The sequence below is a fragment of the Gadus morhua genome, chromosome 22 (assembly GCF_902167405.1).
Source record: "Gadus morhua chromosome 22, gadMor3.0, whole genome shotgun sequence".
NCBI classification, from domain to species: Eukaryota; Metazoa; Chordata; class Actinopteri; order Gadiformes; family Gadidae; genus Gadus; species Gadus morhua.
This window is the reverse complement of record NC_044069.1, coordinates 8,881,196-8,893,800: the sequence shown is the minus strand read 5'-3', so window position 1 is coordinate 8,893,800 and position 12,605 is coordinate 8,881,196. Positions and strand designations below refer to the sequence as shown.

At 43.0% G+C, this 12,605-nt stretch overlaps 1 protein-coding gene across 2 annotated transcripts in view; it reads left to right on the top strand.

Moving 5' to 3' along the window:
- The first annotated feature begins 603 nt into the window (after positions 1-603).
- Positions 604-12,605, top strand: part of trps1 (trichorhinophalangeal syndrome I) — a 112,475-nt gene continuing 100,473 nt past the window's right edge. The window contains exon 1 of one of the 2 annotated variants that reach the window (XM_030348088.1): positions 604-1,234. The gene's annotated coding sequence lies outside the window, so the exon portion shown is untranslated. Of the gene's footprint in view, positions 1,235-1,405; positions 1,925-12,605 lie in introns of those variants that run through there. The other variant, XM_030348089.1, reaches the window with a different exon arrangement.

The following is a 12,605-nucleotide window of genomic DNA, read 5'->3' as shown; positions in this document are numbered from 1 at the left end:
AAAAATGAGAGAGTTGAGAGACACCATTTTTTTATTAGGTCAATTTATCATCTACTGGCTAGTATCTATCGATCTATCTATCTATCTATCTATCTATCTATCTATCTATCTATCTATCTATCTATCTATCTATCTATCTATCTATCTATCTATCTATCTATCTATCTATCTATCTATCTATCTATCTATCTATCTATCTATCTATCACTCTGTCTCTATCTATCTACCTGTCCAACAATCTATCTAAAGGCTAGTATAGCATTTAATAATAAGTTTAAGTTTTTTTTAAAAACTTTTTTTGTTACTTAGAATTTACTAAAGCTGTGATGCTCACTTTTCATTTATTGAGAACATTTCAGCAGAATGCTGTATCCTGCCCTCGTGAAGTCGGCATCATTTAAACCATCAAATATATATAACTGCATTTAAAAACTAAATCTAGATTTTTGTATAGATAAGAATAGTTTATTATACTAAAATATATATTGAAGAAAACAGCAAGGGCAATCAAGTATTTCAAACACACAAGCGCCAACATGCGATTCACACTTTGCATATAACCACTCTATAAAGTTATTACTTTGCTACAACCGCCCACTGCATCCTAAACCGTCCACAATCAGTGCTCCTGCACTAACTTTGTAACACGTTGTTATCGCGGGTCGAGATCTCCGCTGAGCGGAGTTTCCCCTTTAAGAGCGTGTCTTCGGGGTGGCGCTTTCTCCCATCAAGGCTTCTTGATATTAATAGCGCCGCTGTGTCTTCCTCTTCTGACGTAATGCCCACAGCTAGCCTACAGACAGACGAGCAGAAAGGTCCTGTCACAGCTAGGCGATAACACTAGTCTGAAAAACACACAACCTAGCCGCTCTGCCCTGCTTTGGCGTGACCAGCAAAATCCCGGCGCAGAGCCGCTTAACATTGCCATCGTTACCACATCGGAATTGCGTAGTTTCAGAGCCAAATCACCCACTAAACAGTCGGTATTAGCCTAGTTTGATACGCTGCCGTGGAGCCTTAACTCTACCTCTCTTCCCCCCCTTCTCAGACCCAACAGACAAGCCAAGAAACAGTCACCCCGAATCGACATCATCAACAAACAAAAAAAAAGCCCACAAAGAGAGACGAAGCAGCCAGCCAGCAAAACCATCCAGCCACCATCTTAACAGGCTGCTCAGAGAGAGAGAGAGAGACAAACACAGAGACACAGGGCTAATGCTGGTCTGATCAACAGGTAAGCGGCAGCACACTAAACACAACAAATACACCACAACCGCCTATTGGGTGCTGCAGTGGCGCTTCTAGAAGCCGAGATCGTAGCGTGGACGCCCGGCCGAGACCGCACGTTGTACGGGGTGGCTGGCTGGCTGGCGGATGCGTGTGTGTGTGTGTGTGTGTGTGTGTGTGTGTGTGTGTGTGTGTGTGTGTGTGTGTGTGTGTGTGTGTGTGTGTGTGTGTGTGTGTGTGTGTGTGTGTGTGTGTGTGTGTGTGTGTGTGTGTGTGTGTGTGTGTGTGTGTGTGTGTGTGTGTGTGCGCGCGGTGGGCTGACGAAAAATAAACGCTGGGTATCAACAAGTAATTTAACGGGTAACACACTGACTGCAGCCCCCCCACGCTACAGGGATGAATCAGCTTGTTGTAGTACTGGTAGTTTTTAGTTTGTGTGCACTGGTCTTATGTAACTATAACGGCCTCAGAGTGGCGGTAGGGGAAGGAAGATTTGCTGAATGAGAGAGAGGGAGAGAGGGGAGAGGAAAAGTGTGTGGCACCGCTTTGAATTCACATGGCATTTAGATTTGGTTGGGTCAGACACACGCTTCACAAATACAAATAAGGGCTCCTGCGGACGGGATAGCTGGCTACCGCCTCCATTGTGATGCCCGTGGAGGACACAGGGGACGTGTTGTGACTTTGTCGCTACAAGGTTAGTTTTTCGTTTTTTTTTGTTTGTGTTGTTTATCTGCTTATCTACTTTCATTGATTTCCGTTAGTGAGGTCCTGAGATGTGGATTGATGAAGTTTGAAACCGTGGACCCCCTCCCGGGAGTGACTTTCTATAAGTAACGCGGTTATTCGCGAGTTAGATTGTGTTATGTGTTTTCTTTCGTTGTTTGCTTGTTTATTCGGACTTAATCCCGAAGTCAGAGTTGATACTCAAGTTCAGACGTGGACGTCCTATCGTCCTCCGTGTGACGCACGAACAAGAGAGAGGTGCTCATGGTGAACCGTTTTAAAGTGAGTTTGATAGCGGGCTGTTTGTGTTGATCCACCGGGGGACTGTGAGAAAGTGTGTGGCCCAGATGAAAGAGTGTTGTCTCTGAACGGGGCGGGGGTGGGGGGGGGGGGGGGGGAGATCGCAGCGGATATCGCGCTTTTCCTCCTCAACTCCTTCATTGTTATACGAAGTTTCGGAGTGCGGCGGCGTGGTGGATGCGACACAGAGTCCCACTTCAAAACAACTTCACAACTACTAACTAAAGTTAAAACCTAGGGTAGTAAAGTGGGAGCTGGTAACACCGGTTGATGTCGGGGAATCTTGAACTGCTTTTCCCCTGAACTTGGGGGGTGGTGAAAAAAAAAGTTTCCCCCGTTCGTAAGTAACTGCGATGTTCCTTTGAGATAAGAGCGGGTAGGCATGACAACTCGCTGCGGAGACCAGGGTATGTGGAGGCAGCACAAAAGAGCCACACAGATTGCAAAGGACGCCTTTTAGATAGCCCCGGCGTTTCTATAACTCTGAACCCATCGAACTGTTTAAGTGCCCACTTTTATTTCACAGATAACTTAAATTATCCTGGAGAGAGAGAGAGAGAAAAAAAGAGGAAGAGTTGAATTGGCAACTCTTCCAAAGCAGAGAGGCCATGCAATTCTCAAATAAACTTAGGGTCTATATTTATTCTTTCTCAGACTCGTAAAGAAGTTTCTTTATATTTTATGTATTTAATTATTCTTGGGTTAACCCATACTGTTCTGTGGCAAGAATTATGAGGATTTTTCAAATTTGTGATTTAAAGATCTCCAGCACTTGGTCCAGTAATTCGTTTTTAGTACTTGTGTGGAGAGAATTATTATAGGCCTATGAATTCAGTAAGACAACCTGTAGGTGCTCAGAGTCGATGAGTAGTTCTTTAAGGGCTAAACATAATATAATAAAGGTCATAAAATGATAATAAGCACAATGTTTATGGGAGCTGTCTATGGGATCGGTTAAAGATAATCTGTTGGAGACTTAAGAAGGGAGTGAGGACTACACAGTAGTATTAGTAGTAGTAGTATACCTTGAGGCAAAACCCCGTAGTCAATCTGTAGTTATGATATGGTCATTTGTGATGTGTGATAAGATGGTATCTTGTGGCACAGTTATGTGTGTTAAGTGTTTGTCGTTGTTACTATTGTGTGTTACTATCAAATAAAGAGATTATAATGTGAAATTGAATATGATAATTTCTACGTAAAATTCAATTATTAGTCAAAAGTAGTGTATGTTTGTATACAACATTTTCACTTGACACATTTTTTTCTGAATGCTTTTTAAAACTTTTGCAAAACTTCCAAACTTTCACTGGGCTGCGAGTTGTGGTTCGCTGTTGGTGGGACACGCTGAGCGACTAACTGTTGCTGTTTTGGTCCAAAGTTATTTCCATTTCTAAATTGAACAAATGACGCACAGAGGGACCTCCGCTGCGCATTCAGTGCTTGCTCTGAAGTCATGTTACTTCTATCTGGACAGTTATTGATGGGAGAGTATGGTTATGAAACTGTGATGGCCAATACTTTCTGTCTAGTGTCATGCTTAATGCAAGACCAAAGAAAAGTATAGGGATCTCTAGCAAACCACTTTCAAAGGAATGGTTTTGCAGACCGTGGACCTTCTCAAGTGACACGTTTAGCGATGGCCCGAACAAGTACCTATGAATCTCGTTGATTGTTGGCATGGGGAATTGAAATGTGTTTATTATATTATTCACAAGATGTGGGAAGTTTCTGAACTTTCTTCAGGGTGTGTTCGATGTCTCTTAAAATGACATGTTGGCTTATAATATTGTTTAAGGCCCAACTCTGGAATGTCGTTTTTTAATCATTTTAATTAATCTTATTCCGGTGTGTGTGTGTGTGTGTGTGTGTGTGGGGTGTGTGTGTGTGTGTGTGTGTTTATCTGTGCGTGTGTGGATTTCTTTCATAGACCTCTTAAAAACCAGATCATCTACTTCTCCCTGGTAGCATCCGTGTCAGGCGAAGCAGGCAATGTTCTTAATTTAAACTTAAAGTATTTTCAGGAGAGAAGGAAAACCTACAATATACACCCGCCGGCCCTCTCCTTCCCCCCGCACTCTCCTCATTCTCTGAAACCTTTTTACAACGTGTATAACCGTCTATTACAGCCACGATGGACCCTGACAAAAGTGAACTACTTATCGCACTGAGCCGATCGCTTCTTACCCCCCGGTCCGATGGAAGAATCCCAACTGCACGTGATCCGTCTCCCTTTTTAAACATTCAGCAACTCGGAGCAAAGTTCCCCTGAAAGCATCGCAGCGATCCACCCTCCATACTAGATAGCTCTCTTACTTCTTCCCCCTTCCTTTCCTTTGTTTGTGTTTCTGTGCATTACAACCTCGTTCTACGCCGCTGTTAAACGGCACAGCCAGTTGACGACTTCCTAAAGACAAGATGTGCATGTGTGTGCGTGAGCACGCGTTTGTTTGCGTGTGTGTGTGCGTGTCCATCCTACAGTGGGTTTCTGTGTGCGGAAGAGAGAGTGCCCTGGCCCTCTCATATGGCCGCAACATGTGAAGTTTCTGAATTGGAAATACAGAGGGAGAAAAAACTTTTGGACAGACGTGGGGTGGAGAGAGGGAGCGATGGATCGAGAGACCTAGAGAGAGACAGTGAGAGACGGGAAGAGAGAGAGCGAGGGGAAAAGCAACATGGGGCTAGCCATGTCAGAACCGTCCTGTTCAATTGGTGGAAACGTATATCTTGTGTTTTATTGATGGTTTACGGCTCTGTAAGGCATTATGAGGAACAAGTGTCGAGGTTTAGCGGGGCCGCCAGTCTCTGGGCTCCCTGCTTGTTTTAGGAGCAGAGGTACTTCTGTGTAAGGCGAGAGAGGGAGAGATGTGGGGAGAAGGCAGTGTAAACAGGTTGTATTGAAGTCACTTTCAATTCGCTTTAAGTTGGTTGGTCCCGTTTGCTCACCCAATCAAAATTGAAGGGAGACTTGAGACAGAAAAAAAGAGAGTTGTATTTCAAAAAGATTGGTATGAGATTATTTTGCTCAACAAGACGAACACTCAATTTACTGATAAAGATTAAAAATCCAAAGGGAAGTTGACCTTTGATGAATTTTGTATCATATCGTCTATCTTATAAGTGAACTTTACATAAATACATTTACATGGTGTTTTAGTAATACATTTTATGTCTGGCTTATATGCATGGAAACCAATTTTGACCAAATAAATTAAAAATAAATGTTAGGAGGACATGGCAATTAAAAAAAAGTATAAATATAAAATTGATGATTAACTAAAGTAAAAAGTACATTAACACATTGGATAAATATCTTGCAATATTCATCCATAAAATGTTTTTATGTTTTGTTTATGATATATCTCTATATAGATAGACATAGATTTAAATAAAATGATTCCACAAACATTTAATAAATACACTTTTTCTATCAGAATTTTTTTTTTAGTAGTCGCATCAAAAATGTGTTCAAATGCCAGCACAAGGAAAGGAGAGAAGGCGAGGTACAGAATAGAAAATGTCTAGATGCAGGTTAAAGATATCACTTTTTCCCGCCCAAATCCTTTCCAAACAGTGAGTGACAAGCAACCCCGTCTCATGCTAGCCAGCGGCGCAGCGCAGAGCTAACTCCAGATTGGACCTAGCGCAGCCTGGCCCTGCCGCTGGTTCTTCTCCTCTCCGGTGCTGGCCTTGTTTGGAGATAAGCTCTTAGCGGATCACAGCCTCGTTCCGGAGATAACCGGCCCGCTTAGAAAATGGAAACTTATGACGAAGGTCCCGTCCGACCTCAGTGGAATACCATGCAGCCTTTTTATGCAAGGTTTGTTGATCGTGTTTGGAAAATGTGGTCTGATAGGTAGCTTGTGAGTCATGGGTTTGGTTTATAATGTTACGCACTGCACTTTTAATCTTTTATGATGGTGTTTAATCTTTAATGATGGTGTTTTACAGTCTATCAGTTTGAACTAATCTAGGTGTGGTAGTTTTCAAGAGATGAAGATAAAGATGAATTGGTTAAAGTCTTAATCACTGTGAATCACAGGGAACATTGTGCCCTTTTCTCCCATAACTAGTTGAACCTGTCTGCCTGTTTTCTGATTTCGTAGGATTTGATCACACCCAAACAAGTGTTTGAATGTGGAAAACATTCAACTTGGGTTTATTGAATATTATCTTTGAAGTTGGCCCTGTGAATTACCTTTTTAATCCTAAAACTTTGAAAGGAGATTCTGGCAATTTAATATTAAAACATAAAGTGCAGAATGTATGGGTGTAGTCTCTACAAAAATCAGTGTTTGTTTTTCAGAGTTGTCAAGAGAGCAGGGTGATGTTGTGGCCGATGCAAATTCATCTTAGAAAAATATGTAATTTTGTACATGATACACAGATGGTCCCTTTTCTCATCTGAAAAATCAGCTTATCTCCATGTAAAGGGTAGAGTTGAAGAATATTGACAATTGTTTATTTGCATATTGTGCTTATTGTTGTCTTTTTTCTGCTTGTGTGATAGTTCTTATTTTTTGAAGATTTTTTTTTATTTAGCAACTGATTGTGTGCTGATCATGCCGGCTTTCTGTAGCATTATTATCCACTTTCTAAACGCTAGCCTCATGTCTATAGTCAGTCACTTCATCATATCATCCCTGTCCACTATTTCCTGTTTACCATTTTTTACCGTCCTTTAAAGCCATAGTTATGAAGCCTCTCTTCCTTTATCTCAAGAGTTTTACTCAACATAACACCTCCCCTGAACGATGATGTGTCTCGCTTACGCTCTAATTTACAGACGGTCCCTAACACCACATCGCTGTTTTCTCCCAATAAGAAGCGAAGGATAGCATAAAGGGTATCAGCCAGCCATCCTTAGCGAGGTCTGCGGTTAAGATGAAGGAAAGCATCCATTCGTCATGGGCAGTTTGTTTAACGGACAACATCTCATTGCGGGCCCGCCGGCAATCTTGGTTAGCAGGTCCAGCCCTGGCACTTCCTTTGTTATTAGGGGCCGCAGGTTTTATTGATGTCCCAGGGACACAAATGTTGTTTTTCTAGAACTATCCGCTCCTCTTTTGTTGTGTTTCTGGGCTTTTACGATTTAACGCTTATGATGGATTTTATCATTCGATGAGCGATGCAGAGATTCCGGAGCGTTCTCCCCTTGTCGACTGTTCAGGGGAAATGCAGTAAAAAAAATGTATCTTTGATTAGGGTACAGTGTCTTGTTAGGGCTCACATTGGCATATACTTCTTTACTTTTAAAATATATGTATTTTAAACTTTGCAAACTTTCTTCCTAGATGGCTAATATTTTTTTTACGCTGAGTGTCCACACTGTGGACTATTCTCTGGCATGGACTCACAAACATAGGATGGAATGGGAGTTAAATTAAACATGAATTCCCTTTGAAAGTATGCCTGCTTTGACTTAGCTGTGACTCAACTGAAATATGCTGCAGTAAGCGTGACGGTTACCTGTTAGTACATTGTAAACACCTGTTGACATGGGTTTCATTTCGTATGTAAAAATGTTTGTTCAAATTATTCTCTGACTTCGGTAACGATGACATCTTGAATAATATTTGAGATTAGAACATTATGAAATCTTGGAAAATACGATTTATTTTGAATGGGTGTGGAATCGCTGTGCTTACATTTCCTATTTATAGACACCCACACACACACACACAGATAATGACATTTTTTCTTCAATTGGATGGGCCATGAATACCTACCTTATTTCCTCCAGACATCAAACTTTATTATCGAGCTCCATTTCCAACATTCAGCCAGTAACATTCTCTTAGATAATCTCCCGTAAATCTAACTTAAACACGCATCTCGGAGTAACAGAAAACGTTTTATTTGACCCTGAAAAAAAACTGAAAACCCAAGAGCGTGGACCACACAGGAAAAGGCAGTTGGGTTTTTGAAGATTCTAGACAGTCCGCTGCCAATGCTGGGTCGAGGCCATCGCTGGATGATGGTTTTTCCACAGCGATAGACGCCGTTTCTGATTCCATCACCGCCACTGCCTGCGCTTGATGTGTCTGTTTTTTTTATTTTTTATTTTATACACAGTACGCCCTCAGTCCCCTATTCGGTAATCATATCCCAGAGTAGGCCTTCTCACTCTCCACCCCGCCTGTCTATACTCCCCCCCCGTACCCAACCTTGCTCCAACAGTTTTTTTTGCTTGCTTTTAACTTTAAAAACAGTACAGTAGAACTGAAGTTGGACTGGGTTTTGAGTCCAACTTTGTAGAAAGTTCCTTGACGTTATGAAACACTTTCTTCAAAGGCAAACCCGTGCGCTGTCTGTTGCCATGTCAAAATAGGAAATCAGTGGAAGGATGCATTGGGATTAAGTTTACTAAACACTTCAAAGACCCCCTTGATGGCGCTACAGTTTGCTAACGACATAATTCAGCCTTCTTCCTCTCATGTCAAATCACAAACATTTCAGTTTCGGTATCCGGAATCAAGGTGTTTTCAAGAATCTTTTTACAAATTTCCAGATGCAGGGAATCCCCCAACCAAACTTGAATCAGCAGGTTATTTTTTCGGTGGTTTTGTTGTAGCTATCTTTACTGTCAATGGCAAAGTACTCCAAACTGTCCCTTTTTTATGACTCATCAATTCTGTGTTTGTGTGTGTGTGTGTGTGTGTGTGTGTGTGTGTGTGTGTGTGTGTGTGTGTGTGTGTGTGTGTGTGTGTGTGTGTGTGTGTGTGTGTGTGCCCTGTCATGCAAGGCAGCCTAAAATCTCTCCTTTGGTCTGTGCACATCTGTCACTGGATCGCTCACACTGTACTCTTCCGTTAATGCGCTCATGATTTAGCACGCGACCTGATACCCCAAAACACTGCTGGCGGAAATTTATACGGTTTCCTTTCAAAAATACCCGGTGTGTGTATTTGAATGTCATGCCATCCGCGTTCCTGCGCTTTGTTTTGCGTATCTAACAGAAACAAAACAAACAAGCAAAAAAAGACTAGCGATAATGGTGTGCTTTCACAATTTGCCCATGTCACTTTAGGTAGCCTTCTCCCCAGCAGTGCATTCGAACACAAGTGTAAGTGCGGCTAAACATGCACACCCGCATCCACGCTGATTACCAACAAGTACCGTTTCAGTGTGTTTGTGTGCGTGTGTTTGTTAATGTTAAGCCACTTAAGAAACAGCATTGTGAGATCTAAGTTAACTAGCTTATATGGGCGCATTTGCCATACTGCGATTAGTAAAATGTTTTGCAACAATATTTCATAATGCTGCTTTTTGTGTGATTAAAGCCATGTGTTTGCGTGCATGTGGGTTATGCGTGTTTATCTTATGCCACGTGAGTGCCAGTCTTTTAAGGTTTAGTTTATAACGACTGGCCTACCTGTTGTAGAAGGCAGTTTTTTTTTTTTTCGCCGGCTTCTAGAACCAGCCTATGAGATCCCTGGCGTATACACAGCACGCTTTTACAGATTGAAAGACACACACACACACACACACACACACACACACACACACACACACACACACACACACACACACACACACACACACACACACACACACACCTCCACACACCCCCATTAGTATAGCAGTCTGGGGTCTGGCTGAAACATCTGGTGGCTGAGTAAGTTTTCAAAGTAGTCTTTGTCCTCACTCTGGGCATGCATTTCTGCATGTGTGCACACATGTGCCGGCCTGTGCGTGTGTATGCGTGTTTCGGCGTGTGCGCGTGTCTGTGTATGTGTGTGCGGGCGTGCGCATGTGTGTAATGAGGGTCAGACTTTTAACGGCGTCCTGTCAAATTAAAACTGATTTAAGCAGCTACTTATACATTTTTTTTTTATTAAGTGAATGACCAGTCTAGCCTTGCTCGATGGTGTGTGTTTGTGTGTGCGTATTTGTGTGTGTGTGTGTGTGTGTGTGTGTGTGTGTGTGTGTGTGTGTGTGTGTGTGTGTGTGTGTGTGTGTGTGTGTGTGTGTGTGTGTGTGTGTGTGTGTGTGTGTGTGAGTGCCTCCATGCTAATATGATCAGAATAAAGATTTCAGCATGTTGCTAATACCTTTTTTTTCGTCGTTTTTTCCGTCCCTTAATGAAGTCAATCGGCCCCACCTCCATCAGTAAGGCAGTGCTCTGTGTTTATGACTCAATGGCTGCCTCATGTCATACCGGCGGGGGAGTCCCCCCCCCCCCCCCCCCCCCCCTTTAAACTCGCCGTCTGGTTGGACACTCATCGGAACGGCTCTCGTCAGCTAGTCTTGTTGTTGACGAAGTGGTACCTAGGGAAAAGAGCTCATGCTACAGGTAGTTTGAGGATGAAAGATGGCTGAGACACCCGGTCCAAAATGTATCCCACTGGAAGGATTGAAAGGATCCGGTATCATGGTAACGGTATGTCCCAAGTTATGAACCAATAGAACCAACTTCTTTTTCTGCAGACGTTTTGGCCCCTCAAACTTCTGTATAATACAACATTTTGGAATGGCCATTTCTCTTGTCGATGCTAATAGGACTATGGCTATTAATGGTTTTGTCTCAGGGCCCTGTCTTTTTTTTTCATTTTAATGCCTTATTATAGAGTGAGATAGAGAGGAAGGTATGGGAGATGGAGGGGAGGACATTCAGCAAATGACCACGGGCAGGACTCGAACCCGGGTCGCTGTGTTTAGGACTGAGCCTATATGGTACGCGCTCTGCCTGGTGAGCTGCTAGGGCACCCCCAGGGCCCTGTCTTTTTAACCAGCCTCTCAATGCTTTGTTGTCAATCTTGGTCCAGTGCACATGGGTGGAGTTGTACCTCGGACGAAGAGTAAGATGTGGAGGTCGGCATTAATCTGACTGGTGTTTGATCGATGATATTCGACCGGGTATTCACCATGGTCAGGGCGCATGCTTTTGACACACATCCACGGCGCTGTTCTCCTGACCATAAGGGTGTGGTTTAAGAGAAGGCCATAGGGTTTGTCCGCGACCTCCCCAGTTCTACTCTACGCAGTTTGGCCCCTGATTAGTGAAACTATCGGCACCCCCACCTGTCCTGGGGGGGTCACTAAACAATCATGAAACCCCATAGCGCTGCCTGGGGTGGCCCTTGGTTTTAACATCAGGGTGAGATAATGAGGAGTGTTGTGGTGGGACTGTATAGGAGCATTCATTTTATATCCAACCTTAGATGGAACGCAGACCCCATGGAGCCCGTGAACCATTCTCACCACCCAAATCAGCTGAAACATCGACGTGTGGCTGCTTAGCCTTGGCCGACTAGCTTCAGATTTGCCTTAAAACCATTTTTTAAATGTGCGCGTTGCTTTTTGACTTGTTTGTATTGGCAACACACCGCAGAAGTCATTGCTTAAATTTGTGCGGGTGATGATAGATGTGAAGCTAGCTGACTCGTTTGCACAGCGTCTCTTCTTTGTTGCTGTAAATCCCAAAGGCAGTCTTGTGCCCTCGCGAGGCAGTTTGAGAAGACCTGGCTGTTGTCTACGTTCCTTATAGGTTAGCGGCAGTGCCAAGACGGGTTACGCCCATACGGTCTGTACCACAATTAATATGAGGTGTGTGACTCTGTATTGCTGTACTTAGAAGTAATCAGCAACAAATACTGGCTACTGCTGCTACTCTTTGCTGTACCTAGGCTGTTGCGCAACCAAAACCTTTGTTTCTGTTTTTTTGGGATAACCGCAGCTAATTACTTTGTACCTAGCTATAACCGCCTTGATATCAACCTGGATTAATCTGATCTCACTTGAAGTCATTTAATACAAAGTAAGGCCATGGTTTTTCAGTGTGGCGCTAACACTAGCAGAGATACACTGATTTTGAAGGGATAATTGTAAACGTAGCACTTTTTAGAGTTTCGTATAGGGAAGTGTATCTTTGGCCTCCCAGCCACAAACCTTTTTTGTTTAAAATAATACTGGCTGGTTTCTAAGGAGACCAATATACTTGGTATGAATGCAGAATCAGGAAGCTAGAGATCTGGAGTATTTTAAAACATTTTTTCTTCTAACTAATGCTAATCAGAGGTCACACTTTGATGTTACAAAAAATGTCATTAAGCGGCATACGAACATCCTTAAAATACAAAGTAGGCGATCGATCTATGACATTTTTCAGTCTTGCTATGGTCAGCATCTTTCTTTTACCCTTTTGAAGAAGTCAGTTCAAATGCTGTGTGTGTGTGTGTGTGTGTGTGTGTGTGTGTGTGTGTGTGTGTGTGTGTGTGTGTGTGTGTGTGTGTGTGTGTGTGTGTGTGTGTGTGTGTGTGTGTGTCTGCGTGCGTGCGTGCGTGCGTGCGTGCGTGCATGCGTGTGTGTGTGTGTGGAGCGGGATGGGGTGTTTTTGAAATGGAAATGAG